We start from the raw sequence: 6,003 nt of genomic DNA, 5'->3' as shown, positions 1-6,003 counted from the left end.
AGGGATGGTCATCTATACTCCAGGCAAATGGAAAGCAGAAAAAAGCAGGCTTTGCAATCCTGTTCACAGATGCAATAGGCTTTAAACCAAGCAAAATAATTAAGGATAAGGATGGACACTTCATATTTGTTAAAGGTAATACTCAATATGATGAGATCTCAATTATTAATATTTATGCACCCAACCACAACGCACCTCAATTTATTAGAGAAACTCTAACAGGCATGAGCAACTCGATTTCCTCCACTTCCATAGTAGTTGGAGATTTTAACACCCCTTTAGCAGTCCTGGATAGATCCTCCAAAAAGAAGCTAAGCAAAGAAATTTTAGATTTAAACTCAACCATTCAACATCTGGACTTAATAGACATCTACAGAACATTTCATCCCAAAAAAACTGAATACACATTCTTCTCATCAGCCCACGGAACATACTCCAAAATTGACCACATCCTAGGCCACAAATCTAACCTCAGCAAATTTAAAAAAATAGAAATTATTCCTTGCATCTTCTCAGACCATCATGGAATAAAAGTTGAACTCAATAACAACAGGAACCTGCACACCCATACAAAAACATGGAAGCTAAACAACCTTATGCTGAAGGATACATGGGTTGTAGACGAGATTATGAAGGAAATCACCATATTTTTGGAACAAAACAACAATCAAGACACAAATTAACAGAACCTCTGGGATACTGCAAAGGCAGTCCTAAGAGGGAAATTTATAGCACTGCAAGCCTTCCTCAAGAAAACGGAAAGAGAGGAAGTCAATAACTTAATGGAACATCTCAAGCAACTGGAGAAAGAAGAACACTTCAACCCCAAACCCAGCAGAAGAAAAGAAATAACCAAAATCAGAGCAGAATTAAATGAAATTGAAAACAAAAGAATTATACAACAGATCAATGAATCCAAAAGCTGGTTTTTTGAAAAGATCAATAAAATAGATAAACCTTTGGCCAACCTAACCAGGAAAAAAAGAGTAAAATCTCTAATTTCATCAATCAGAAATGGTAATGATGAAATAACAACAGACCCCTCAGAAATTCAAAAAACCCTTAACGAATACTACAAGAAACTCTACTCTCAGAAATATGAAAATCTGAAAGAAATCGACCAATACCTGGAAGAACGCCACCTACCAAGACTTAGCCAGAACAAAGTGGAAATGTTGAACAGGCCTATATCGAGTTCTGAAATAGCATCAACTATACAAAATCTCCCTAAGAAGAAAAGCCCAGGACCAGATGGCTTTACGTCAGAATTCTACCAAACATTTAAAGAAGTACTAGTACCTATACTACTAAATCTCTTCCAAAATATAGAAAAAGAAGAAATATTACCCAACACATTCTATGAAGCAAACATCACATTGATGCCCAAACCAGGGAAAGACCCAACAAGAAAAGAAAATTATAGACTGATCTCACTAATGAATATAGATGCTAAAATACTCAATAAGATCCTAACAAACAGAATCCAACAACACATCAAAAAAATTATACACCATGACCAAGTCAGATTTATCCCAGGGTCTCAAGGCTGGTTCAATATACGTAAATCTATAAATGTAATTCAACACATAAACAAACTTAAAAATAAAGACCATACGATTCTTTCAATTGATGCAGAAAAAGCTTTTGATAATATCCAGCATCCCTTCATGATCAGAGCACTTAAGAAAATTGGTATAGAAGGGACATTTCTTAAACTAATAGAGGCCGTCTACGGCAAACCCACAGCCAATATCGTATTGAATAGAGATAAATTGAAATCATTTCTACTTAGATCAGGAACCAGGCAAGGCTGCCCATTGTCTCCATTGCTCTTTAACATTGTAATGGAAGTTTTAGCCATTGCAATTAGGGAAGAAAAGGTGATCAAGGGTATCCACATAAGGTCAGAAGAGATCAAACTTTCACTCTTCGCAGATGATATGATCATATATCTGGAAAACACTAGGGATTCTACTACAAAACTTTTAGAAGTGATCAAGGAATACAGCAATGTCTCAGGCTACAAAATCAACACCCATAAATCTGTAGCATTTATATATACCAACAATAACCCAGCCGAAAAAACAGTCAAGGACTCTATTCCTTTCACAGTAGTGCCAAAGAAGATGAAATATTTGGGAGTATACCTAACAAAGGACGTGAAAGATCTCTACAAAGAGAACTATGAAACTCTAAGAAAAGAAATAGCCAAAGATGTTAACAGATGGAAAAACATACCATGCTCATGGCTGGGAAGAATCAACATTGTTAAAATGTCCATACTGCCCAAAGCAATATATAATTTTAATGCAATTCCTATTAAAGCTCCATTGTCATACTTTAAAGATCTTGAAAAAATAATACTTCATTTTATATGGAATCAGAAAAAAACTTGAATAGCCAAAACATTACTGAGCAACAAAAACAAAGCAGGAGGAATCACGCTACCAGACCTGAGACTGTACTATAAATCCATAGTGATCAAAACAGCATGGTACTGGCACAAAAGCAGAGAAGTAGATGTCTGGAACAGAATAGAGAACTAAGAGATGGATCCAGCTACTTACCGTTATTTGATCTTTGACAAGCCAATTAAAAACATTCAGTGGGGAAAAGACTCCCTATTTAACAAATGGTACTGCATAAACTGGCTGGAAACCTGTAGAAGATTGAAACTGGACCCACACCTTTCACCATTAACTAAGATAGACTCTCACTGGATAAAAGATTTAAACTTAAGACATGAAACTATAAAAATACTTGAAGAAAGTGCAGGGAAAACTCTTGAAGGAATCGGCCTGGGTGAATATTTTATGAGGAGGACTCCCCAGGCAATTGAAGCAGTATCAAAAATACACTACTGGGACCTGATCAAACTAAAAAGCTTCTGCACAGCCAAGAAAATAGTGAGTAAAGCAAGCAGACAGCCCTCAGAATGGGAGAAAATATTTGCAGGTTATACCTCCGATAAAGGTCTAATAACCAGAATCCACAGAGAACTCAAATTTATTAGCAAGAAAAGAACACGTGACCCCATTTCAGGATGGGCAAGGGACTTAAAGAGAAACTTCTCTAAAGAAGACAGACGCACGATCTACAGACACATGAAAAAAAGCTCATCATCCTTATTCATCAGAGAAATGTAAATCAAGACTACTCTGAGATATCACCTAACCCCAGTAAGAGTAGCCCACATAACAAAATCCCAAAATGTTGGCGTGGATGTGGAGGAAAGGGCACACTTCTACACTGCTGGTGGGAATACGCACTAATACGTTCCTTCTGGAAGGATGTTTGGAGAATACTTAGAGACCTAAAAATAGACCTGCCATTTGATCCTTTAATTCCTTTACTAGGTTTGTACCCAGAAGACCAAAAGTCACAATATAACAAAGACATCTGTACCAGAATGTTTATTGCAGCCCAATTCATAATTGCTAAGTCATGGAAGAAGCCCAAGTGCCCATCGACCCACAAATGGACTAGCAAATTGTGGTACATGTATACCATGGAATACTATGCAGCCTTAAAGAAAGATGGAGACTTTACCTCTTTCATGTTTACATGGATGGAGCTGGAACATATTCTTCTTAGCAAAATATCTCAGGAATGGAAGAAAAAGTATCCAATGTACTCAGCCCTACTATGAAGCTAAATTATAACTTTCACATGCAGACTATAACCCAACTATAGCACAAGACTATGGGGAAGGGGCCAAGGAAAGAGAAGGGAGGGGGGAGGCTTTGGTGGAGGGAGGATAATGGGTGGGGCCACATCTATGGTGCTTCTTAGAATGGGTACAGGCAATTGCACTAATGTACACAGCTATGATTTAACAATAAAAAAAATATGAAAAAAAAAACAATCAGTGTCCCTCATTGTCCCCAGAATTAAATAACAGTATGCAATACTTATTTATTAGGCATCTTCTACTCACCTGGCCCCTCAGCATTGTAAGCACATGCTTTATACTGGCTCCCAACAGCCCTACAATTGTGATTGTGTCCTATTAATAAAGGAAACAGCTGCAGCCCTGTGCTTTTGAAGGCCAATCTCTGACCTGGTGGCTCACCCATGGTGTGGGCCACAGCTCAGCTCTGGGCTCCTTGAATACCCCTAGTTTCCCGCTGAGGTTCTCTGAGTCCTGGGCCAGGTAAGCAGATGGCTCTTGGAAAGAACTCCAGTTTCTTCCGCAGGCCACCTGTCTTTGGGTCAGAGACAATAAGAGACATGTGGGTGTCCACTTTATCCCTGGGGGGCCCAGTTTGTTTTTAGGGGCCCCTGAGTTTCCCCCGTGGGGCTGCAGCGTGTTGTCATCCCCACACACATTGTGTGCAACTTCTCTGTCCCCATCTGCAGTGGCTCAGGCCACCACCAGTGACAGAGGCAACACGGAACATCAGCTTCTTCTCCCATGGTCCCTGCTCTAGATTTCTGTACTGTCACCCAGAGCCTCCCAGACACTATCCCCCCAGCTTCTCCTACAATTGTTCAAGATCCAGTTCTCACACACAAAAAAACTCTCATTTTGAACGATTCTGAGCAGTTCTGTTTCCCTTATCCAATCTAACAAAGATGATACATTATCAATCACAAAAATACATGACAGTAAATTCCAAAGCTTTACCCATCTTCCCCTTATGGCACCTTTCTGGTTCTGTTATGTATAGCAGAGGCGGTTCTCATATTTACAGCAGCCACAGGGATGGGGAGTTTCCCTCCCCACTGTGCACTGAAGCTGGATGAAGGGCCCGCCTGGACACTCTGTGTATGGGGTCTGAGTCACCTCTGAGCACGCCATCCTTCCTGGCCCACATCCTCCCACCACTCTCTGGAGAAGCTGACTCTGCCTCCTCTCATGCTCAACAACACCACTCAGATGAGAGCTCTGTATCCACAGTCAGCAGGAAAAGCACAAACAATCAGCCCTGCTGTAATAAGGACTGGCCCACTAGGTGCAGACAGAAGAGCCTGATTCTTTCTGGACAACACCCATTTCTGTGCTATGCTCAATTTTTTTTTCCATTATTTTTTTTTAAGGCTGCAAACATTTAGTGAGGAAATGAAAGTAAAGTAGGAAGGATGACCAGGTCTTCCCTGGAGTGAGGTCACTGCAGCGCAGCAATCACCACTCACATCCACTCTCCAGCAGAACTTGGCCTATATCCAAGGACATTTTCTCAGGCTGTCAGCTTCCTTGAATTGTAACTTTGGTCACGTGACCTTGATACAAGCGTAAGACCATGTCCTTCCCAAGTAGGAAATGTCACCATGTCTCTTAAAACATACAGGGGATTAGGAACAGCACACAAGAGCCTCCGAAGTGGGGACAAACTCTGAGTTTCTACTTCCCAAACTTTAAGGAAGATAATGACAACATTAAACGATGTTTCAGGAGATATGCTTAAAAACACAATAAGAGTGTCATGTTATAAAAATTATAAAGAAAGAGCACACTGTATATCAAGTAATAATATTCATTATTTCTGGGTAGTCAGATTTTTAAGTTTTTCCTTTCTCATATTTTTAAAATGTTTTACACGAAATATGTATTGCTTCTGTAACTACAAAAATGAATTCTATTCTGTACGAGAGAGGAAGAGAGGTATTTAATTTGGTAACAATAAGATTTTTATCCCTAAGTTTGGGTTTAGTACCACAGTAATGTATAATTCACAAACGACCCGGAAGATATTCACTTTTAACTCAACTGGCCCAAAGTCAAACTCGCAATTTTTCCTTCCCAAATTGCCCCCTTTCCATTGTTTTCTGTCTTGGTGATTATTCTTCCACCATTGAGTCACATCAGCGTAAACAACTCCCTCTCCCTGCAGCCATTCTTCCCATAGGTCATCATCCTGAAAGTTAACATCATAAAACCTCCCTCAACTCCATCTCCTCTTTTCACCTCCAGCCACCATTCCCATCTCCCCCTGCCCCATGCCTGCCCTGCGTCATCTCCTGTGACCTGGCCCACTGCAGGAGCTCGAGATCGGCTTTCTC

The sequence above is a fragment of the Nycticebus coucang genome, chromosome 2 (genome assembly GCF_027406575.1).
Source record: "Nycticebus coucang isolate mNycCou1 chromosome 2, mNycCou1.pri, whole genome shotgun sequence".
Taxonomy (NCBI): Eukaryota; Metazoa; Chordata; class Mammalia; order Primates; family Lorisidae; genus Nycticebus; species Nycticebus coucang.
This window is presented reverse-complemented; position numbering follows the sequence as displayed.